The 26,029-nt window shown below is 41.2% G+C and overlaps 1 protein-coding gene across 5 annotated transcripts in view; it reads right to left on the bottom strand.

Moving 5' to 3' along the window:
- Positions 1–26,029, bottom strand: part of Cbfa2t2 (CBFA2/RUNX1 partner transcriptional co-repressor 2) — a 106,250-nt gene that overhangs the window by 44,940 nt on the left and 35,281 nt on the right. The window lies entirely within an intron of this gene.

Below are 26,029 nucleotides of genomic sequence, written 5' to 3'. Positions count from 1 at the left end.
ATCTGATGCCTTCTATGTAATAAATAAATCAATCTTTTTTTTTTTAAGTATATCTTAGGCTTGGAAGTGGTTGTATATGCCTTGATCCAGAAGCTGGCAGATTCAAGGCCAGCCTGGGCAATGTACAGCAAGACCCTGTCTTCAGAGAAGAAGGCTCATATCCTGAGTTCAAGGACAGCCAGGGATATACAGAGAAACCCTGTGGGAGCAGGTGTGGTGGCATACATCTTTATTCCCAGCGCTCAAGAGACAGGGGCAGGCAGATCTTTGTGAGTTCTAAGCCAGCCTGGTCTACAAAGCCAAGTCCAGGACATACAGGGCTATTACACAGAAAGACCCTGTCTCAAAACAAAACAAAAAGAAAGAAAGGGAAAAAAAGAACAAAATAATAAGTAAAAAGGTTTGTTCGCAGCTAAGATGAGAGACAGTGTTGCCTGGACATAATGGGGCATACCTACAAGACTACTGGGAGGGCTGAGAGGACTGAGGACTCCAGGTTTGGAGCCACTTGTCCGCAGCAGGCAAGGCTCCTGTACAAGACTACACTGATCTTGAATCTGTGCCTGAAACCTGATTCTAATACTAACTGAAGAGCTACACTAGCACCTGAGACAAGCCATTCCGTAAGGAGCTGTTAAAATTAAATAAGAGATGAGAAAGTGAGTTAGATATCCACACACAGGTACTGTCAGATAGCTCTCCCGTTAGAATGCATTATCAATCATACCACACTGAGTATGGAAGGGAGATAACTCCATGTTTCTTCCAGTGCTAATCACTTTAATATTTAAAGATATGTTGTAACCAGCCTGCCAACTTCAAAGCCTGTTGATAACCTGAATGCAAGTAAAAAGCAGCAGCAACAAAGCTGACCTGATAATATGAGTATCAAGAGTGAAATGTGGATGCTGTAACCCAGTTCCAGCTCGTGTTTATTTGCAGTAACAGTCTACTCCAACTGCACACCATCTGTTTCCAATCTCCACTAAGGTATTATTTTTCACATCAAGAAAAATGACAAATACCTTGAACCTTTTCAGGGAGGCTACCTCTGGCACAGTCTAAATTTACTAATCTCAACCGTTTAACATTGTGTAGCATTAATGTCCTGGCCAAACATTTATTGCCACAGTCAGAATCCAGGAGCCTGAGACCCGTCAGGAAATAAGTTAAGTCTAGTCTTTTTATTCAAATACAATCCTCTCTTCATTTGCTTATTTGTTTATGTGTCTGAAACAGAGCACTGTCAACTTTTCAGACCACTAATTAATGCTCTCCTATGATGGAAACTCAGGTCTCTCAAGCTCCAGCCACTGACACAACTGTCAGACACAAACATCAGAGTAAATGCTGACAGTCCAATGGCTGAATATTTTACAAGGTATCACATATCCCTCATCCAATAGTGAGGCCATAGCCATGGGCAGTGACGACTAGGCCCAAACCCCACTTCAGAGGTAACACTTCCAATCTAGCTGACTTAAACCTTAAAATGAGTCCTCTCAGAAATGAATTTAAACTCTAAGGTCTTCTTGTCCTTACAATGAGACATAACCTCTTTGCCCTGGCTTATTGACGGGAAATAAGACAATGTTTCTCTATGCATCCAAAGCTAGGCTTGAACTTACTACTGTGTAGCCCTGGCGACCTGGAACTTGCAACAAATTTTCATTTTCAGTCTCCAGAAGACTAGGAGTACTGAAAATAGGAGTATTAAAGTACTCTCCAGGTCTTTTAAACAGTTTTTAAAGTTTGGTCTGGAATTGCTGAGCATTCTAGAGCCTCTTTGTGGAAGAGGATGGGCAAGTGGGGAGGAGGGAAAAAAACAGATTTTCAAAATCACATTAGGGACTCAAATGCCTTATTTATTTGAAAACAAACACATACCCACACCCACCAAGATGACCTCTACTGGATCCTTCTGTCTCCACCTCCTGAATCCTGGTATTTCAGGTGTGCTACAGTGTCCAGCTATAGACTGTTTTTCTATTACTTGCCAGCTACATAACATCTGGGACAAACAATTATTTTCCCACTTTTAAAATTATCTGTCACCTGACTGAAAGGCAGGCTTGTGAAAAGATATTTATATTACTATAGTCATTCCCATTAACAGCACTGTTCACAATAGCTAAACCAAAAGAGCAGAGACAAGGAATGGTGCATATCAGTCAGTAATCCTAGTGTTTTAAGGTAGAAGTAGGAGAATCAAGCATTCAAGGCCGGCCTGGCTAAATAACACCAACTCAAAAACACCAACCGAACACTGCACATTCCCTAGGGAAAATGAAATATATTCCTACAATGCAGTAATAATCAGCCTTGAAGGAAATTTTGATATTTTAGAAGAGTAATGGTATGCTATATGAAATAAGCCAAACACAAAAAGGCAAATGCTGGGGCTCTACTCAAGGCTTCCTGAGAGAATGGTAGCTGCCAGGAACAGGCAAAGGAATGGAGGAGTTACCATTTAATGGATATATAATTTAAATTTAAAAGAGAATTTCTGAAGATGGATGGTGATCATGACTAAACTTAATGGCATTGAATGGTATCTGATTTAAGATACACTGAGCAAGGTAGCATTCCCTGTCCGTAATCTAGCGCTCAGAGGATGTGGAGAAGATCTAGGGTTCTGGGTCAGCTGGGGCAAGTGTACAGCAAGACCCTGTTTATTCAGTGGTAGAATGCTTGTGAAATACTTAAGGACCTGAAAATTGATCCACAGAGGAGGGGGGAAGGGAGAATATGGAGAATAGATCCAAATTCAGATACTCTGAAAAAGCAGTATATGCTCTTAATCAACAAGTCATCTGTAGCTTCTTTAATTTTTTATTTAATCTTCTCTTATATAATACATTGTAACCACAGTGTCCCCTCCTTCCCTCCTTCCCAGTTTCCCCACCTCCCCTCCCCTCCAGATCCACATCACCACAATGTTCCACCCCCTACCCCAGAATGCCTCCCAGCAACATCAACCAAGCAGAGCACAAGATACAATAAGACTAGGCATAAACCCCTCAAATCAAAGCTGGGAGAGGCAGTATAGTAGAAGGAAAGAAGTCCCAAAAGCAGAAAAAAGAGTCAAAGACACCCCCACCCAACTTCCACTGTTAGGAGTCCCCCTAAAACACCAACATATATATGCATAGGAGCTAGCACAGACCAGTACAGGCTCTAAGATTTGCTGCTTCAGTCTCTGTGAACCCCCACCTCACCCCCCACCCCTCCCTAAGTCCTGCTTTGTTAATTCTGCAGTCTTGCTCTCTCAGTGTCCTGACACCTCTGGCCCCCACATTTCCTCCTCTCACTCTTCTACCAGGTTCCCTGAGCTCTGAGTGGAGGGATCAGATAGACAACTCCAACCCTGGCTCTCTCTGTCTAATGTTTGTCTGTGGGTCTTCTGCATTCTCTAGGTCCTTCTTTAATTACTTAGGTTCTCTGAGACAGTTTTTACCATGTAGCCTGGCTGGCCTGGAACTTGCTACATAAACCAGTTTGGCCTTGAACTCATAGGATCTGTCAGTACTTGCTTCAGGCTTCTGGTTACAATTTTTTAAAATACATATAATATATATGTGAGTGTTTTACCTGGGATTCCCTGAAACTGGAGTATGTACAGGAAGCTATTAAGCTGCCATGTGAATGCTGGGAATTGAACCCAAGTGCTATCAACTACTGAGCCATCTCTCTCCAACCCCTAAAAAAATGTATGATAACATTTTTTTGAGTGCACATGCACATAAATGTGCACGTGGAGGTATGCAGAGGTTAGTTCTCCCCTACCACCAAGTAGGGATGAGGGATCAAATTAAGGCTATCAGGCTTGGGAGGGGACAAATACCTGTACCTACAGAACCATCTCACTGACCACACATTTGCCCTCCCCCCAGTTATGGTATATGAGGGGAGGGTTGAGTGTGTGTATACATCTTCATGCTTGTCTGTGAAGATGTACATGCATGTGTATTTGTGGAGGCCAGAGAGGCTCATATCAGGTGTTTTCTTCCATCACAGTTTTAGTAACAAAGTCCTTCCCCAAATCTGGAGTTGGACAGTTTGGCTAGGCTGCAGGTCTCCACCTGTCTCCACAATGGGATTACACACTCATGCCTAGCCTTTACGTAGGTGTTGAGAATTGAACACAGGTCGTCCATAACAACTGAGCCATCTCTCCAGACCATGTTTGTAGGTTTGCTTTTTTGTTTTGTTTTTCTTTTAAATACAGTTTCATCCTACAACCCATGCTAGCCTGAGTCTCACGGCAGGATCTTGTATCAACATCTGGAGTACTATGATTACAGATGAGAGCCAATACATTCAGGTTTTTATTTTATGTCACCAAGTGAAAACACGTTAAGGGGTGGTGGAGTACACCTTTAATGCCAGCACTCTGCAGTGGATCTCTAAGTTCAAAAGTCAGCCTGGTCTATACAGTTTCAGGCAAACCATAGCAATATTGAGAGATCCCAATTTGAAAAATTAAGCAGGAACTAGGCTGTGGTAATACACACCTTTAATCCCAAGCACCTGGGAGGCAGAGTCAGGCAAATCTCTGTGAGTTCAAGGCCAGTCTGGTCTAGGACAGCCAGGGCTACATAGAAGAACATGGTCTCAAAAACAAACTAACAAAACAAAAAATAAAAATCTACAAACAGCATAAACAAAGGCATATGTTCTTAGTACTGTCTTTCAAATAGTCTATCATATTAACTCTAAGCATAGTGCCTTGGCTGGCTTTCTTTCTTTCTGGCCTCCAGAATGCTAGGATTATTGTGAGACCATGCCTGGTGAGAACCAGGATTTAAAGGGCAGCCTTACTAAATAGTGAATTCTAGATCTAACTGGCTATATGAGACTTTGTCTCTCCAAAAATGTGGGCTGGAGAATGGACTAGTGGTTAAGAGCACTTGTCACCCTGGTAGAGTTCACTTCATAGCACCCACGTTGGGCAGCTCACAACTGCCAATAGATCCAACTTCAAGGGGGCCTAATACCCTCTTTTTGGTTTCCTGAGATGGACAAAGGTAGTAGAGAGTAAACAAGGGGGGCCACCATAAATAAGTTATGTGGCTTGTGATATACATCTGGCTCCCATCCAATTCTAGTCCATTTGATCATGTGATTCCCTTTTATTTTCATTTGGTCTAAGTAATATTGGAAAATCAGCTTGTGCATGTGAGGCACTCTGAGCTATATCCTCAGCTCTAAGGAAAAGTTTGACCTCATTTTACCACATTCCAGCTTATATGACACAAATACTTTCTTTTTATATATATTTGTCAAACTCTGACAGTTTGCCAGTCAAAACTAGGGTTCCACCTTGATGTATGTCTTAATATTTGAAAACTTATGCTCCTATAGCCCCAAGAAGAACACATAGTTTCTGTTTTAGAGTGGGAAAACAAACACACAAACAACAGAACCTCAGGTTCAGGAGTGGAAGAGACCAAGGACCAAGTTTCCCATTATGAAAAGCTTCTGGACAATACCCCTAACTGTAACAATATCTAGTAAGGAACTTCTGACATAGAGCATTTTGCAATAATGTAAAATATTTTGCCAATTAAGTGAGAAGTAGAAATAGGCAATTGCCTAATCAAAGACAGTGGTGATACAGACCATGGACCCAACCTTCAATGTCCTGCTCACAGGCTCACAAGCTCTAGCAAGTCAGGCCAAAATAGTCAAAGCTCAATCTAAGTTCTAGAAATAGTTAACAATAAACTAGTGTGAGATTGCACATCTACATCACATACAGTGCACATGTGGGGGTCAGAGGACAATTTATGGGAGTATGTTCTTTCTACCATTTGGGGCCCAGTGATAGAACCTGGATCATCAGACATAGTGACATCTTAACACACTGACCCATGACCAGCTCAAAGAAATTTAAACTATTTGAATGAAACAACGTTTGTGACAAAAGATCCAGACATGAAATCTGGCCCTCATTTGAGGACAGAAATCCTGCAAGCTAAGATTAATAGTTATAAATGCCCAAACAGGGAAGACATTCAGAGAGCCATGTCTGCTGTCATGTGCCACTACGATTAGGATGTATGCGGTGGAGAGATGGGAGAGATGAAGTGGATGTTTGTGCACGAGGAAGGAAACTCAAGGACGGTGAGGAACAGCTTGACGTGAGTAGCCTATGCTGCCACCTGAGGCCATGTCAATGTCCATGGCCCATGCAGCACTAAAGGTCATGCAGATGTCCCTGGTCTGGGCTGTCACCTAGGGTCATGTGATGTCTGAAGGCTACACAGAGCTGTCTCCTCCCCTCGCCAGAGCAGTGTAATGGATGGAGCCCCGCTCTGGTGGCATAGGTGAGAGGGAGCTAGCCTTGATGGCATGAGCGCAGGAGAGCTGGTCTTATTTTTTGCCAGCTGTTGAAGGCAGGAGAGGTGGCCCTGGTGGCCAGGGTTCAAGAGAGCTAAACAACTAAGGTGCCACTCAGGCCCAGATCCAGAGGTTGAGTAAAGGTCCACCCCAACATCTACAGTTATCTACGACTGCTGGAGCACTTGGAAGGGGCCATTACTACAGATCCAAAGCAGTGGGATCCCCAAGACACAGGGCAGTAACAGGAAATCCTTCCAATTTAGCCTCCAGAGTAGTTCAAAGATCTCAAGTAGCCCAGGTTGGCCTCAAAGTTACTATGTTACTAGAGAGACTCTTGAACATTTAGCTACCTGTCCTCCATCTTCCAGAGCATTTCTACTCCCAGTCCTGTGGTACAAGGAGTAGAACCCATGCTTTTTTTTTTTTTTTTTTTTTTTTTCAAGCTAGACAAATATTTTATCAACTGAGTTGAGCTGCAACACAAACCACCTAACTGGGTGTTACCATTTGGCTTTTTCTCCTGTGCTGGAGCTCAGCATTTCCCCTCTGAGTCCCCCTGGCCCTCTGTTTACCTTCTAGTTACAGAGGACTTGTGCCTAGGATTGTGGTACAGGGATCAAACCTAAGGACTTGAGAATACTAGCAAGTGCTCTGCCACCCACCACAGACCCAAGGCCTAGAAACTAACTTTGGGGCCCCCGCAACACAAGCCTGACCTTCTTAGTGTGATCCCTGAAACATAAGAATAAAGGAGAAATGATACCTGAAAGTCTTCTGACTTAGCAAGACCCAGTCTCAAAATAAACTTAAAAGTGGGAGTGAGGCTACTAGTGCAGCTTATTACTAGCATGCTGGATCAGATGACAAGTCCAGGACATTTTGTGGGATTGTGAGGAAAATCTCAAGGGATAGGTAAGAAGATACTGTTGGGGAGTGTGTGTGTGGGAGGGGTGGGGGGGATAACAAGTAATTATCAACAAGAACCTCAGTTTTCCCCATTTCAACAACAATTAATCATTAATCACACTGTTGACAGGACTGCAGGCACACACTAGTAGTTCTTTCATACTTTGTCCCTTATTCATTAATTAGCTAGCTCTTAGAGACACAGGAAGTCAAAAGGATTAACCTTAGGCTGGTGAGGTGGCTCAGCAGGTTAAGGTGATTGCTACCAAGCTGACAACCTGAAATTGACTCCTGGGACCCACATGGTGAAAGGAGAGAAATGACTCCTGCAAGCTGTCCTTTGAGCTACAAACACATACAATGCAAAAAAAAAAAAAAAAAAAGAAAGAAAGAAAGAAAGAAAGAAAGAAAATATTAGGTATCGTGTGATGGCACATGCCTTTAATCCCATCACTGGAAGCAGAGGTAGGTTGAGAGGCCAGGGCTACACAGAGAAGCTTTGTCTCAAAAAGTAAATAAATAAATAAATAATAAATAAATAAATAAAACTTATTAGTCAGATCATAAACAATAATTATGCTCTTCTTCTACTGCTAATCTCTTATTCTAAAATAAGTTTTTTACTTCTCTTAGCTAGAATTTTAATACTAATCCTCCTCAGACTTCTTCTGTCAGTCCCCACAGCTTGCCAAAACACAATAAACTGACTGGGACAGTGACTTTTGGAAGAAAATAATCACCCATTTCCAGTTTTGGCTGCTGAGAGTTTTTGTTTTGTTTTGTTTTTATGCATATGAGTACACTGTATCTGTCTTCAGCCACACCAGAAGAGGACATCGGATCCCATTACAGATGGTTGTGAGCCATCACGTAGTTGATGGGAATTGGTTGAACTCAGGACCTTGGGAAGAGCAGTCAGTGCTCTTAACCCCTGAGCCATCTCTCCAGCCCCCCCCCCACCCTTTTTTTTCTTTTTTTTTTTTTTTTTTTTGGAGCTGGGGACCGAACCCAGGGCCTTGCGCTTCCTAGGCAAGCGCTCTACCACTGAGCTAAATCCCCAACCCCCCCCACCCTTTTTAAAGAGTTTTTATACATTATCTATACTCTCATTTGATACCATTAGTAGCCAGAAGAGCAAAAATAAATGTATTTCAAAGTACCAATATTAAATTAGTAGGATATAAAAAGCAGTATTTCTTTGGCAGCAAAATACTCATTCTCTTTGATTGTGTGACCTCATTCCTTAGGAATTTGTCCTTAAGAAAATAACTCAAGGGAAAACGCAATTTATTCCACAGAGAAACGGTCAATTAAATGGTGGGACAGCATGTCAATGCAAACTGTGAAGGCATTGAAAATTATAATTACAAAGAATACCAACAATTGGAAAATGCATACATACAGAGCCAGGCGAAGGGGCATTCTCTACAAAAAAACTTTACATGCAGTGTAATTACCATTACTTATAAAATACGTATGGTCACAGCAAGAGAAAAATCATGGAAATGGAACTAATGAGATGGCATAAACAACAGGTCAACACCCACTTCCCTGAATTTCTTTGAGTATAACAGATTTTCATTTACATTTTTATTTTACTTTTTAAGCGATTTATTTATTTATTTTATGCATGTGAGTACACTGTAGCTGTCCTCAGATACACCAGAAGAGGGCAGCAGATTCCATCACAGTTGGTTGTGAGCCACCATGTGGTTGCTGGGAATTGAACTCTGGAAGAGCAGTCAGTGCTCTTAACCACTGAGCCATCTCTCCAGCCCCCCATTTACATTTTTATTAAACTTGGTTTCCTACAGAACAATTAAACATCCATTGGGCTACCAAGCAATTCTTCATATATGGCTAGGATTACTCTAGGTACATTGACTTACAATTTTTTTTTTTTTTTTGGTTCTTTTTTTCGGAGCTGGGGACCGAACCCAGGGCCTTGCGCTTCCTAGGTAAGCGCTCTACCACTGAGCTAAATCCCCAGCCCCATTGACTTACAATTTTAAGTCCAAAAAAATTCAGTCTTTATGTGTATATAATATACTCTGGCCATTCTCGTGTCCTCTTTCCAGGCCTTCAACCCCCACCTTCTCCCAACTAAATCCCTATCCTACTTTATTTTTTAGCTACATTTTTTTCTTTTTAGAGTTACTTTGTATGTATGAGTGTTTCTTTCATCTTTATATCTGTGTACCATCTGAGTGCCTGGTACACTGGGAGGTCAGAAAGTGGGTACTGCCATGGGGCTGTGCTGAAAATCGAACCCAGCTCCGATTCAAGAACAAGTATTCTTAACTTGCCAAGTCATTTTTCTAGTTTTCCTGGTCCCACTTTCATACCTGCCCATTTTGTTTTGGGCTAAACCAGGACTATGGAGCGGACAAAAGTTTCAACAGGTAGTTAGGATTGGAGGAACAACAGGACAGAGTACTTGAAACAGTAACACAACAAGGCAGGCAAATCAAGGCTTCAAATCTTAAGCATGAGACCTCAGTCTTGACCTGAGTCTCTTTAACAAAGGATTAAATTTGACTGGTTTGTCTCTCCACCTTTGCTGTGACAAACATCCGGACAAAGGCCACTTTAAAGGAAAAAGGGTGTGTGTGTGTGTTGGGGATTTAGCTCAGTGGTAGAGTGCTTGCCTAGCAAGCGCAAGGCCCTGGGTTCGGTCCCCAGCTCCGGGGAAGAAAAAAAAAAAAAAAAAAAAAAAAGGAAAAAGGGTTTAGCTGACCTCATAATTCCAGGAGACAGGATCCTGCTCCTGCTGGTGGTGCAGGCACAGCCAAGAACAAAAAGAAATACTGCATCCATGCTTAGTACTTAGTTCACTTGCTCCGCTCTCCTTAATAAAGTCCACCCCTAGGAAATGGTATTCCTCACATTGGACTGGGTCTTACACATCAAGGTAACCAAAATACAACACACACCCCCCCCCAACAGCCATGCCCACAGTCCAATCTAATTTAGTCTTAATTTAGATACTCTCTCTTAGAGAATCTATTTCCAGGTTAAGTCTAGATTATTCCATGTTAACAATTAGGACAAACTCAAACAGGTCCTCATCTAAGCAGCCAAAGTGTGTACTTTATGCTCAAGTCAGAAGGGGTACTTTAGCCTAAAGCTTACATTTAACCTACCAAAAATCTCATCTTGAATTTAGAGAGTATAAATTTTTGGCCAAATGCTAAACAAACACACCCCCCATCCCCCAACCCCACCCTCACACAAAACAATAGCTATATCACCCTCATAAAAAGCTCAGTTCAATCGCCCCCTCAATCTAATATGTTATCAGAAAGTGAACTGCAAGCCAAGTTACCAACCATTATCATCACTACATCCATCATGATACTGTTAATATCCCTGGCACCTCTACCACAAGAATCTATCAGATAGGGTAGGAGAAAAAAAATTTTTTTCTAATCTTAAAATGTTACTTATAGGGCTAGAGGTGAAGAGCTCAGTTGGTCGAGCTGATAAACCAGGTGCTACAAAACATGCTTATAATCAGAGCACTAGCAAGGCAGAAGCAAAAGTCTCAGCTGAATAGTAAGTTTGAGACCAACCTAGAATTCATGATTTTTTTTTTTAAAAGGGCAAAACAAAACAAGAAAAGGGGAAGGGGAAGTTGTGATGATCTGAATAGGAATGGCCCACATATTTGTGTTTAAAAGCTTGTCCCATATGGAGTAGCACTATTAGGAGGTGTGGCCTTGTTGGAGTAGGCAGGTGTACAGCCTTGTTGGAGGAAGTGTGTCTCCCTGGAGGAAGGCTTTGAGGTCTCATATGCTCAGGCTAGGCCTAGTGATCAGAAACTCTCAGCTCCTTTTTGGCCAAATGCTAAACAAATACATGCACCATGTCTGCCTGCAAGCGACCATATTTCCCACTACGACCATAATAGACCAAACCTCTGAACTGTTTAGCCAGCCCCAATCAAATGTTTTCCTTTATAAGAGTTGCAGTGGTCTGGGGCTGGGGATTTAGCTCAGTGGTAGAGCGCTTACCTAGGAAGCGCAAAGCCCTGGGTTCGGTCCCCAGCTCAAAAAAAAAAAAAAAAAAAAAAAAGGGGTTGGGGATTTAACTCAGTGGTAGAGCGCTTGCCTAGGAAGCGCAAGGCCCTGGGTTCGGTCCCCAGCTCCGGAAAAAGAAAAAAAAAAAAAAAAAATTTAAAAAAAAAAAAAGAGTTGCAGTGGTCATGGTCTCTTCAAAGCAATCAAACCCTAAGTCAGAAGGAAAGAAGAGTTACTTAAACCAAACAACAAAAAAGAGGGCATTCAAAAAGGAAACTACAAAGCAAATAATACACAATGACAAGCACCCCACTTCATATAGGAGGGAGTGAAGAAAAGTGCTTCCAAAACTTTGAGAGAGTTATTCTTGCAAAGATCGGTGAAAGTGCTAAGAATAAACGTATAATCTAACAAAATACCTTGCAAAAGAATAAATCTGACAAAATCGTTGTTTATAATATTGCTAATAGAAACAGATTATCACCTAAATACAAACTAAACTGACTTAGAAATTCATCTCGTAAATTTACAACTATGGTTTTTTAAGTTCAACAAATAATTTCATTCCCAAATACATGTAATTATCCTTTTGGGAAAATTATTTAAAAGATATTTACTAAATATGATTCGACTGGGTGTGGTGGCATACACCTTTATTCCTAGCACTCAGGAGGCAGAGGCAGGTGGGTCTCTGAGTTCAAGGTCAGCCTGGTCTACACAAAGAAACTGTGTCTCAGACAAAGCAAAAGAAAACAGAAAAATCTCATTGCATACTGTGTTCACATTATTGGTTGAAAAGTTAACTTTGTCTCCATAAACAGAATGAAAACCTAGGTGAAAAGGATGAGGTGGCTCATGCTCTCGGCAAGCAGGAAGCAGAAGCAGGTAGGTAACTGAGTTTAAGGCTTACCTGGTCTATATACTGAGCTTCAGGTCAGCCAGACTATTTAGAAACCCTGTCTCTATATAAACATTTTAATAAAAGAATTAACTGAAGAGCTTAAAGCCAGAAAGTCATACATACAACAAAAAAGAAATATATAGATTGGGACACAGGCTACAGTCCTGAAGAAGGACCAACTACCATGTAGGTAAAACAATTCCGTACTGGGGCTGGGGATTTAGCTCAGTGGTAGAGCGCTTACCTAGGAAGCAAGGCCCTGGGTTCGGTCCCCAGCTCCGAAAAAAAAGAACCAAAAAAAAAAAAAAAAAAAAAATTCCGTACTGACAACTAAATTAAAAACAACAGATCTTTCAAACTAGTAGAAAAACCATGTTCTAGAATAAAGATATCTAGGTAGTAACACATAACTTAATGAAACTAATAGTATGTTGGTGAAAATGCCTATTCTGGACATACTTCTCCATAGAAATGATAGATAAGTATTCCTTAACATAGAATATGCCTTGATAGAATAAGGAATATGGAGAAATTATAAGACAGTTTTAATAAAAGTATTACTGTCACTTCTAATACAAAGGTCACTGAAAGGCTAGCATGACCTAAGCAATGTACTAAGAATGTAAACATGAAGATACAATCCCAACCTCAAGGAGTTTATGATGAGCTGGGCCCCACACTCAGGAAGCTGACACAAAACAGCTGCCAGGAGTTCAAAGCTAGCCTAGGACACCCAACAATATCCTGTGTCAACCTCCCATGAGTAAAGCTTGAGCTATACTAAAGTTGCATCGGTATAACAAAAAGGGAAAACATAACTCAGCTGAATCTAAGTGCAAGCAAAGTTCAGATTTCTGGTCTGTTTGCTTTCTTATTTTTGTGACATGGTTTTAAACTCATGACTTCCAACTCCCCAGGTCTGGCCACAGATGGGCATTTTATCATTCCAATAGTGCTTTAGGTTCTGACTACTCTTGAAAACGGATTCCTTCCCGTTTATAAAGAGAATGTCTACATATCTTATACTTCCACACACTGCCTTCACACTGAGTCAGAGTACTTACTTCTTAAGACTTCACCTACAGGAAAGCCCACTTTCTTATGTGCATCTTAACTAACAGACTTCAAATGCTATGGCAAACTTTCTTCTGGATTTGGGAATAAGGAGCAGATGGCCTACCCAACATAAACTCTTACAAGAACTAATTTTCCCGACTTAAACCTACAGATTAATGAGCAACAGCAACTCTCATAATGATGTGACAATTAATTATGCAGTGTGACAGCTGTTTGTACCACTACCAAATGTGAGTTTTAAAACATAGGTTTAACACCTCTGGTTCTTTCAGATTAAAGCAAAACAAAACAGCATAAAGAATCTACCTAATATGTTTTAAAATATCAATCACAAGTATAAAACATCAATGCAAAAATTATTTTAAATTTATTTTGTGATGCTAAGGATTGAATACAGGACCGTCCTCCTGTGATACAAGCACTACCATAAAGCTAACATCCTCCAAACATTTTAAGTTATTTTGAAACCAGGTACTGCTAGACTGTCTATACTGACCTAGATAGAAACTACAATCCTCCTGTGTCTCAGGTTCCTAAGTACCTAGAATTACTGGCTTCTGCCTGGGGGGAAAATTATGGGTGGGAGTTGGGGGCTGTCCTCACTATATAATCCTGAATGGCCTCAGATTCATAAAGGGCTATCTGCTTCTCCTCCCCGAGTGCTGGGAAAAGTCTAGCACAACCACCTGGTCCTGCAAAGGAAAAACTTTAAAGTGGGCAATCCTTAGAAGATAGGCTAGGCTGGCATGATGGTGCACACCTTAATCCTCGCTTACAGGAGGCAGTGATGGGCAGATCTCTCAAGTTCATTCCCAGCCTGGACTACAAAAATTGAATTCTGGGACATTCAAAACTACACAATGAGACTTTGTCTCAAAAATAAAATGAATTGGGGTTGGGGATTTAGCTCAGTGGTAGAGCGCTTGCCTAGGAAGCGCAAGGCCCTGGGTTCGGTCCCCAGCTCCGAAAAAAAGAACAAAAAAAAAAAAAAAAGAATTAAAATAATAATAAAAAAGAATAGGTAGCCAATGAAGAAAGCCATGAACATGGACAAGTACATAATCATTCCAAAATCCATGCTATTATTCCCATGGCTTTAGCAAGTATTTTCATCAAATAACAATAATACTAACAATCAAAAAAGCCCTATAAGGGCTTATCAAAAAGAGCTCTACGAAACTTTGACCATTCCCATCAGTCAACTACATAATGAAGAATACTAAAGACTTTACATCACAGGCCCCTAAATCCACCACTATGCATTCTTGTTTCTGAAGGGCTAGACTCTGCTCCTCAAATCATAGATGCCTGAGAGCTAAGACCAGAACTAGAATTGCCCTCCACTGTGGTATTCCCAGTGTCAAATCCAGTTACAAGAACATTAAACATATTTACATGCAATGTCAACCCATTGGTTTTTTTCCCCTCATTCTTTCCCTTTTGGGGGGATGGGGAAGCATTCAAGAAAGGGTTTCTCTGTGTAGCCCTGACTGCCCTGGAATTCAGCTGTAAACCAGGCTGGCCTCAAACTCAAGAGATCCTCTTGCCTGTGCCTCGGGCTGCTGGGATTAAAGATGTGCATCCCCACCACTCTGCTTCTTTCCTTTTCTCTTAAGTAACTCTAAGGCTTACTAGGTAATTGCTGTAACTAAGCGCTTGGGCAATCCAGCAGATATTTACTCTAAGCCCTCTTTTTATTTTAGTTTAATGTTTTTGGAGACAGGGTTTCATGAAGCCTATGCTGGCCTCAAGCTTACACCAGTCCTGTCTCAGACCCCTGAATGTTAAGTTAGATGGTTACATCACCATAACTGACCTCTTAAACACACCTGGTTTAAAACAAACAAGAAAATTTAATGATTTGCAACTTTTTCACTATAACTACCTAAAATATATTACCCCGAAAAAATTTTAAATTCAAGAACATCTCTCTATTTTAGGGAGGGTGATAGAGATATCCAAGATAATTATACTGCTGTGAAGAATACTCACTTCATAAATACAAACAGAATGACTTGTGATGGATCCCTGGCTAACATCCAGAACAACAAAAGCTTTTTGAAAATAAAGCAAGAAAGCTAGACATGGTAGTCCACGCCTTTAATTCTTGTACTAAGGAGGCTGAGACAGGAAAATGCCAGGTTTAAGGCTAGCCTAAGGCTACAGAAAGAGTTTGTCTTTAACAACTACAACAACCGTACACATGTACACACACAAAGCCCAAGGGGGTTATCTTTATGAGCATAGTATGCAAAATATTCAGGTCACACAGCATCCAAACCAGGACCACTTAGATGGCACAACAGGTAAAGCGTGGATTCCCAGAGTTTTCTTCTCACAGCCACACACGTCCCTACACTGACATGTGCAAACCACACAGTCATAATATTTATAATGAGTTTTAAGGGCTGGAGAGACGGCTCAACAGTACTTATCGCTCTTACAGCAGAAGACTGGGGTTTGATTCTCAGTACCCACATAGTGGCTCACAGCCATTGGTAACTTTAATTCCAGGAGACCTAATACTCTCTTCTGACCTCTGTGGCTGTGGCCATCAGGCATGTAAGTTGTGTACATACATACACACATGCAAATGCACAGACATGAAAATGTTATCTTTAAAAGAGTATTTTTAAACCCACAATCAAAAATTTAAAGTGGACAAACAAAACTATGAAAAAACCTTTACTTTCTTTTTTTTTGGGGGGGGGGGGGTGGGCAGCGGTGTAGAGCAAACTGAAACAGGTTTGTGCTCACCATGGACACAAGCAGGCCCTAAACTCAGCCCTTGGGTCTCCACTAGGGCTACAAGTGTATGGTTCTATGCCTATCTAAAAGTAGTTTTCTATTTTCAAAAGATACAAATTAAGAAGGGGCTGAAGATGCTGGAGAGATGGCTCAGCGGTTAAGAGCACTGACTGTTCTTCCAGAGGTCCTGAGTTCAATTTCCAGCAACCACATGGTGGCTCACAACCATCTGTAATGGGATCCGATGCCCTCTTCTGGTGTGTCTGAAGACAGCTGCAGTGTACTCATATACTAAATAAATAAATAAATAAATAAATAAATAAATAAATAAGGGGCTGAAGAAATGGTTCAGCTGTTAAGAGCACTGGCTTCTCTTTCAGAAGACTGGGGTTCAATTCTCAGCACATACAAGGCAGCTCATAACTGTCTGTAACTCCTGTTCTTAGGGCTCTGACACCCTCATAAAGGCATCTATGCAGGCAAAACACCAATGTGCATTAAAGATAAAACTTAATTAAAAAAAAAAGTAAACAAAGCCAGCCTTTAATCCTAGCACGTGCGAAGCAGAGAGGCAGGAGGACCTCGGTGAGTTCAGGGCTGGCCTAGTTCACATGAGTTTCAGCACAACCAGAGCTATGTAATGAGACTCTGCCTCTCCTCCATCCCCAGAAAGTTTTCTACTTCTTTAGCTGGTTGGTGGTGGCACATGCCTTTAATACCAGCCAAGGCTACATAGAGAAACCCTGGGGGGAAAAAAGGAAAAAAAAAAGGAAAAAAAAAAAAAGTGGCTGAAGGGCTCACCTGGATTTGATTCCCAGCCCTCACATGGTAGCTCACAACAGTCTGTAACTGCAGTTCCGGGGCATTCGATGCTCTCTTCTAGCAACCACTGGCTCTACATACTTCATGTAGTAACACACATACAGGCAAAACACTCACATACATAAACTAAATCTTTAAAATATAACCACAACAAAAAAGAACCAGCAATCAGCATTTGGACATATGATATCTGTATTTTATTGATGTATTTCTAAAAAGCAGTACAAAAGGTACTTATCACACTGCCTCCTTTCTAAGAGCAGTAACTATATGTAGATACTTTTTGATAAAGACCTCAGGCTCTCTATACCACGGCTGTGAAAAGATTTTCTTTCAGATTCTCACAGAGCTAGTTAAGTCACCCTTTAGCTTTCCTACCCTATTTCATGTTGAAGGCTGGGTCTGATAACCAGACGTCCTGACTGACTAGCATTCACTTCTAATCAAGAGCCGATGTAGAATGCTGCCAGGGCGGGCCTTATGCCAAAGGAACAGTTTTCTTCCGCTATTCAAGAGCAAACACCCTTCCTAAGCTCTAAGTCATCTAAACAGAGGGAATGACATCTGGAAAAGCACTGTAGTACCATGTGTTTGGCCTCTTTGGATGACAGCTCTAGGCATTACAAGCAGGGAGTTGTCATACCAGTCTATGGGACACTGCACACTATAGCAACTCTAAAAGCTTGCAATATGAAGACTTAACAAGCCAAGCGTGGGGGACAATACCAATGAGTACACAAGTTCTTTAAGAAACTCACACTGGGGGTTGGGGATTTAGCTCAGTGGTAGAGCGCTTGCCTAGCAAGCACAAGGCCCTGGGTTCGGTCCCCAGCTCCGGAAAAAAACAAAAAGCCTCACACCGACGGTAATGGTTTCTTTCAACAAATACCTGGAAACAGTTTATCTCAAGGCCCAAAAGAAAAACCAAAAGTCAATAAAAAGACTTCCCAATCATACATAAATTGTCCTAGAGAATACATTTTCTTTAGTCCCAGAACCAAGGAGGCAGGAGGCAGGAGGCAGGAAGATCTCTGTGAGTTGGAGGCCAGTCTGGTCTACAGAGTTCCAGGACAGCCAGGGCTACACAGAGAAAACAAATAAACCAACCAACCAACCACACACACACCAAGGCACAGGAATTTAAATTATAGTCAGGATATATATACATACATACACATATACGTATGCAATAGTTTTGCTATACTTAAGTCTAGAACTCTTTTTTTTTTTTTTTTTTTTTTGGTTCTTTTTTTCGGAGCTGGGGACCAAACCCAGGGCCTTGTGCTTCCTAGGTAAGCGCTCTACCACTGAGCTAAATCCCCAGCCCTAGAACTCTTTTTAAAGATTTATTTGTTTATTATATCACCAGAAGAGGGCATCAGATCCCATTACAGATGGATGTGAGCCACCATATGATTGCTGGGATTTGAACTCAAGACCTCCGGTAGAACAGTTAGTGCTCTTAACTACCGAGCCATCTCTCCAGCCCTAAGTCTAGAACTCTAACAAAAGAAATCTAAATTGAGGAGTACATGGCTTTAGCCCCAGCATTTGAGAGGCTGACAAAGGCAGATCTCTCTTAGTTCTAGGCCAGCCTGATATACATAGCAAGTGAGTACATAGTAAGAACCTGTCTCAAAAGACAAAACAAAAAAAGAGAAAACTGTAAGATTCAATTAAGTTTGTACATTCTGACTAAGAATTTAAGAGAAAAGATACTGATCACAGCTCAAAGTGGCAAACATGAGTAAATGTAGTCTATACCTAGTACAGACCATAAAAAGTTAGAAGTAGAAGCTATAGAAAAAGAGCCCAATTATGTCCTCCACCCATAATGAAAAAAGCTTCTCACTTTAGCAAATTAATGGGTTTGTTTAAGAATTAGCGACAGATGTGCTTTATAGTAACAAACTTGCCAGGCAGAGGTGGCTCACACCTTTAATCCCAGTACTTTCAAAGTGATGATCTCTGTGAGTTTGAGGCCAGTCTGGTCTACAGAGCCAATTCCAGGACAGCAAAGGCTACACAGAAAAAAAACAAGCAAACAAACTAAACAGGAATCATGGGCTATGGCTCAGCTGGTACAGTACTTGCTTAATTCACAAGGTCCTGGTTCAATGTCCAGGACTGCATAAACCCAGCACAGTAGTGCACGCCTGTAAATCCAGCAATAGGAAGAAACAGGAGGCTGCCTAGATGGGGATAGAGTTGCCAAGCAACCAGAGGCACAATCTTGTCCCTAAAGCATAAATAAACAAACCACACAGCCTGAAATGATGGTTCACTTAGGACAATGTGGCAAGAAAAATGTCACCATGAGTAGGAGGCCAGGACCCGGAATGGGTAAATTATTGAGATGGTCCCAAGTGGGGACAGAGGAGTTCAATAAACAACCCTGCTCAGTGATACAACAGGCAAAAGAATAAATAGACGAACAAAATCAAGAGAAAGTTGTCTTTGGCAGACACTTCAGTGACACACTTAGCACCCACTCAATTTATCTATCATGATAGCTCAATCTTATTTTGGCATTAAACTAAAACTGGCATAGGGATGACGAACGGAAGATGGCAATAAATGAACTGAGAGAACAGTACCAATAGGAGATTTCAGATCAGCTCTCAGCACAGAATACTCCCACACATCGAGCAAACTTCCCAGTTTGGAATGTTTAACTTACATTCTTCCAGATTCTGTGATCTTCACAAATGTAGGCAGAAATATAGACTGGAGCAAAAGGGCACAGCTACAGCTTGCAGATGTCAGGCTGTTAAGTAAGCTCCATGCTCAGCAACCATGATACCTGCCTTGCCAGGCGCTTGGGTAAGGCTGCCTCAGGTAGCATTCAGGGATATACAAAATACCTGAAGGAGGTTCTTCCTATTGGAGAACACTCCTCGAATGCAGTCAAGCTATGGGAAACGACCTTATCTAAGAGCTGAAGTGATCCGATAATGGTGTCCCAGTTTTCTCTTCGATAAAAATATGACACCTGGTTTATACTTCCTGCCCCGAGGGGCCTTTATGAGGATTAAAAAGCCTTTCAAGATTAAAAGCACAATGTAAATGTGAGGCTATAATATAGCAGGGACTGAATCCAAACAACATAAATGGAAGGTAGATGGGCACTCTGGCAGAACAGACAGCCACCTATGCCATCAGAGTAAGCGTGTAAGCATCAATACCTGCTATTATACTAAAAGGATCTCTGGGAGCTTAGGAGATGGTTCACTAATTAAGAATACTCTTAATCTCTGCTCTTGCAGAGAATCCAAGTTTTGTTCCCAGTACCACATGGTGACTCAAGTATCTGCAACTTCAATTCTAGAGGATTCAACAACCCTCTTCTGACCTCTGTGGGCACCAGGCACACACACACACTGTACAGACATAAGAAGTAGGCAAAATACCCATACACATAAAATCTAAAAAAGAAAAAAATTATTACAAAACAAACCTTTGTTATATAAAAGTTGTGCTCCCTGTGCCTTGCCTTCCTTGTCTTGGAATCTCTTTCATGCTCCAGATGCACCTTGAGTTAAGTCTATCCACACCTACATTCTCCAGCACATCTTACGAACCACTGAAATGCCTCAAGTGGAATTTTCCCACAAGTGACTTCTTGCTCTGCCTGGTTCTCTGAATTGTTTGAGATTTCTATTTTACTAAGTACAGTTCCTAGTGGGGTATCTAGTATTAGTACACAGTATTAATCCTAAAAGGCTAAGTACAATGTAGAAGTTTCTGTACTGTTTCTACTGAGGCAGAACTCTGCAAGCAGATGTCAGTCACAATGGGAAATATTCTAATGGTTGAATTTACTCAGCTGTTACTTAATCATACTGAGACAGTAAACACGACCTTACTTCTTTCTGGTATCTGCTATGAGGATGATGTAAAGAAACAGTACTTAGTGAGAAATTTCCATGTCTTTTTCTGCGTGGTATGTGTACACACACACACACACACACACACACACACACACACACACACACACACACGATCTTTTAGGTGTCTATACTGATGTGAGTAAGTGTGTGGAGAAAAGACAGACTGATGACATCCAATATCATCCTTATCTGCTCTCTATCTTATTTTTTGAAATTGGGTCTCTTCCTGAGCCTGCAGCTCATCGATCTAGCTAGGATGACTGGCTGAGCTCCAGGGATGCACCTATTCTCCCCAGAATACCCCAACGGCAGGAGTTACAGCTGTGTGCCACCACACCAATTCTGACATTGGTGCTGAGGATGTGAACTTCTTCCTTTTACTGACTCACCTGTCACCTCATGTCTCCTCAATCCTGAAATGCTTCTTTAAATACTATACACACGAATGATGTCCTACACTGTAATCCAGCACTCCGAGAAGTTTAGGTAGCTGAGCAGTAATGCACACCTTTAATCCCAACACTCAGGAGGAAGAGGCATGTGGATCTCTGTAAGTTCAAGGCCAGCCTGGTCTACAGAGAGAGTTCCAGGACAGCCAAGGCTATACAAGAGAAACCCTGTCTCAAAAAAAAACAAAACAAAAAAAACAAAAAAAACAAAAACAAAAACAAAAACACAAAACAAAACAAAACAACAACAACAACAACAAAACCCAAAACCCAAAACCCAAAAACAAAGCAGCAGCTTAAGAAGTATGGCTGCCGGGGTTGGGGATTTAGCTCAGTGGTAGAGCGCTTGCCTAGGAAGCGCAAGGCCCTGGGTTCGATCCCCAGCTCCGGAAAAAAAAAAAAAAAAAAGAAGTATGGCTGCCTCAAATCTGGTCCCTTGGGAATAAAGATCTCATCTTGAGGAAGGTGAATCTCTTGAGTTCAAGGCCAGTACACATATAATGAGGTTCAAGTCATCCAGGAACACACAGTGAGACTGTCTCAAAAACAATAAGAGCTTTGGTAGTGGCTTATCTGGTAGAGTGCTAGCCCTAAAATGCATGAAGCCTTGGATTAGACCCTTAGTAACTCATACAATTACATATGATGGTACTTAACCATAATCCCAGTGCTCAAAAGGTTCGAAGAGAAAGACCAGAAGTTCAAGGTTGCCCTAAGTTTGAGAAAGTTTTAGACTAGCCTAAAATATATATGACACCCTAAGGAGGTGTGGGGGGAGCAAAGAAAAAATAGAATGATTAGAATAATTGCTGCACATACTGATGACTAGAAAATAAATGTTTCAGAACACTGGCATCAGGTAAAGCATTTTATCCTGAAAGAAAAATAACATAGCTTCCTCACATAAGGAGTCTGTGCAAACACCATATGGTCTGCTAGGGAGAAAAAGGTTTACTTTTTTGTCCTACAGATAAAAATGAAAATGAGGTTGCCAGAAATATTTCTTTCTGCCATCCCAATTGTCTAATAAAGTATGTACAGCATCCAAGTTTATTTATCTAACTTCATTATGAAAGCTCAAAATGATTTACCCACCACACTTTAAATCATAAGCAAGGGGTGGTTGTGGTGGTGGCTTTAACCCCAGATCTCAGGAAGCTGTGAATTGCATGCCAGCCAAGACTCACACTCACATACACACTCTCTCTATATATATCTCTATATCTATATCTATAGATAGATATAGATATAGATATTGAGACCATGAAAAAAGTGAAGTAAAACAAAAGTTAAAAAATTGATCAGGGAGCTGGAGAGATGGCTCAGTGATTAAGGGCACTGGCTTCCAGAGGTTTTCTGAGTTCAATTCTCCACAACCTCATGGTGCCTCACGACTCTCTCCAAATGTAGTCCCATGGAATCTTATGCCCTTTTCTGTTGTGCATACATAAAATATAGAAATAAATTAACCTTTAAAAATTATAAAGGGCTGGAGAGATGAATCGGCAATTCAGAGTACTGGCTGCTCTTCCAGAAGATCCAAGTTCAATTCCCAACACCCATAAGGCAGCACACACCTGTGTATAACACCAGTCCTAGGGGCTCTGACACTCTCACACAGTCACATTCGGGCAAAACACCAAAATGAACAGAAAATAAAAATAAATTATATATTTAAAACAATTGATTAAAAAAAAAAGAAGGGGGTGGGGACAATAAAAAATAAAAAACAACAACAACAACAACAACAACAACAACAACAACAAAAAAAAAAAAACAATTGACCAGAACTGGAGAGGCTGGGGGTTAAGGTTCTTGCCACAACACCTGACAACTTGGGTTCAACCTCCAGAAGCTACCTGGTGGAAGAAAACTCCTGAAAGCTATTCTCTGACCTCCACATGTGAATCAAACACTAGTGTCCCTTCGCCCAAATTATATATTTATATGTAATTGTAAACAATTTTAGATGCTGGGTGGTAGCAGCAGGGACAATCTCATGTCTTCACTACATTTTAATTATACTGGGCTTTTTTCTTTTCTTTGAGCATACCAAACTTATTCCCATTGTTTAAACTCTGCCCTGGGGGTTGGGGATTTAGCTCAGTGGTAGAGTGCTTGCCTAGCAAGCGCAAGGCCCGTTCGGTCCCCAGCTAAAAAAAAAAAAAAAAAAAAAAAAACAAAACTCTGCCCTGAAATAGTCTTCCTTCTGATATCTATGAGATTTCTATAATGTGATTTAGAACAGTCTATTTCTTCAGGTAACTGTAAACTCATCACTTAGTATCTCTCAAAGCCTGGTTTTGCTACTGTTGTTGACAGCCATCTACTCATCTTCACTTTTGTTTTAAAGGCTGAGCACTTTGTATTTCAGGCAGGTTTCCAACTCACTATTCAGCTAGCCAAGGAGAATCTTGAATTGATCCTCCTCCTACCTTCACTTCCCAAGTGCTAAATTTACAGACATGCTCCTATAATAAGCTGACAGGAAACTGAACCTTGGGCTTTGTGCATACTATCACCTGTACTACACCCCTAGTCCTGTATTTATTTCTTGCATGCTTGCTTATATATTTATTTACTTGTTTGTTTATTGGGGGTAGGAGTGTGGGGCACAGGTCTCTGTCCATAACCCTGACTATCCTAGAACTCATTATGCTGGCCTCAAACTCAGATCTGCCTACCACTGCCTCCCCCGTGCTTCTGGGATTACAGGTGTGTGCCACTGTATCTGTCATGCATGGAAGCCGGAGAAGAATATCAGATCTTCTGGAACTGGAATTACAAAAAGTTGTGAGCCACCATGTGGGTGCTGGGACTTGAACCCAGTTCCTCTGCAAGAGCACCATAATACATTTGTGACTGACAGGTATGTTACTCATCAGTAAGTGGCCCCTCCTAGCCCCTCTTCTCTGGAGATAGGATCTCAACCATCTAGCTCCCGACAACCTTAAAACTCATCATAAAGCAGACCTACCTTTGTTTCCCAGGTACTAGAGCTACAGGTGCCACTCTTTCATGTTCTCTGTCTGCCTATCTCTTATCAAATGTAGCATAGCATTCTTAGTAGGGTGACCAGCCACACAAAACAGAATTGTTTTGTCCCAATCCTAGAAGAATCCCCAGCTTGGTTTCTCTGTGTAAAAATGAGAATAAGATCTTTAGTTTAGTGGTGCAGTCAACCCTTTTGATAACTGTGGTTATATAAGCAAAGTCTGTAGTTCTTAACAACTACATGCTGAAATATTTACAGACATGATTACATTTAGTTGCTTTAGACAGAAAAGTTGAAAAAAGAAAATCTAGGGGCTGGAGAGATGGCTCAGGACTAAAAGCACTAGCTGACATCCCAGAGGGCCTGCGTTTCAGTCCCAGCATATACACGACAGCTAACAATCATTTGTAACTAAATTTCTAGGGAAACTAACACCCTCTTCTGGCCTCCGAGGACACCAGGCATACAAAACATTTATACGCAATTTTAAAAACAAAACCTCTTACCTATTTTTTTTTTCAGTTTTCCTTTCATTATTAAAATATACACACAAACCTGAAAGCAGTAATGGCTACACCAGTACTGTACTTACACCGGTTCCAACTTGTTCTAGTTCCAAACTGCAAATGAATGGACCCCAACTCTATGAGCAGAAGACCCCATTCCAAATGCCACTTTCTTTCCACTGATGCAGTGGTTTGAGTAAGAATGGCCTCCATGGGCTCATATATTTGAATGATTAGCCACCAGGGAATGGCACTACTTAAGAAAGATTAGAAGATGTGGCCTTGTTAAAGGAACTGTGCCACTGGGGGTGGGTTTTGAGGTTACAAAAATCCACCTCAGACCCAGCATATCTCTGCCTTTGGATCATATAGTTCTGGCACCATGCTGCCAAACATGGTGACAATGGAATAATCCTATGAAACTGTAAGCAAGGTCCAATTAAATGTTTTCTTTTATAACAATTGTCTTGGTCAGGCTGGAGAGATGGCTAGGCGGTTAAGAGCACTGACTGCTCTTTTGAAGGTCCTGAGTTCAAATCCCAGCAACCACATGGTGGCTCACAACCATCTGTAGTGGGATCCGATGCCCTCTTTTGGTGTGTCTGAAGACAGCCACAGTATGCGCAAATACATAAAATAAATAAAATAAATCTTAAAAAAAAAATTGCCTTGGTCATTGTCTTTTCACAGCGACAAACACTAATCAAACACCTTATCTCTTCCCATCTTCCCATCGTTCTGCTTACAGTAATGAGGCTGCATGTGCATGGTGGTGTGTGCCTGTAACACCACCCCATTCCAGGAAGAAGCAGGACAATCTGTGAGTTAAAGGCAAGCCTGGTCCAGAGTGAGTTCTAGGACAGCTAGAGTTACACAATAAGACCCCCCTCTCAAAAACAAACAAACCCTAAAAAACGATGAAGCAAATTTCAAAGCTCTCTGAACACTCTAACTCAAACACTAACCTATTCTAAACGCAGTCACGACACTTTCCCTGGAGGCCTGCCTTCAGAGAAGTTGCCAGATAGCTCTGGTCATCAAGAGTTTTTCAAATCCTGAACTTCTTTAAACCCAGAAATAGAACAGAAAGGTAAAAAGATAGATCCTCAACAGAAATGGCCCTATATTCCTTATCTCCATATACTAACTTTGAAGCAGTAATAAAACCGTCACTTTAAATGTTAGACATATTAGATAATCTGATTTATGACATTATAAACTAAAGATTTTATGATAAAGCCTGAGCCACAAAATCAAACACTCACTAGTCAAGCCGGCAAACTGGCTGCTCCCAGGGGTGTGACACGATACAGTCTATTAGGACACTCTCCGTTGGTTTTAACTTTGACAAAGTCAATGTTTGCTTTTGGA

Source organism: Rattus norvegicus, chromosome 3, assembly GCF_036323735.1.
Source record: "Rattus norvegicus strain BN/NHsdMcwi chromosome 3, GRCr8, whole genome shotgun sequence".
Taxonomy (NCBI): domain Eukaryota; kingdom Metazoa; phylum Chordata; class Mammalia; order Rodentia; family Muridae; genus Rattus; species Rattus norvegicus.
Note: the sequence above shows the minus strand (reverse complement) of the source record. Positions and strands in the feature narration are given on the sequence as shown.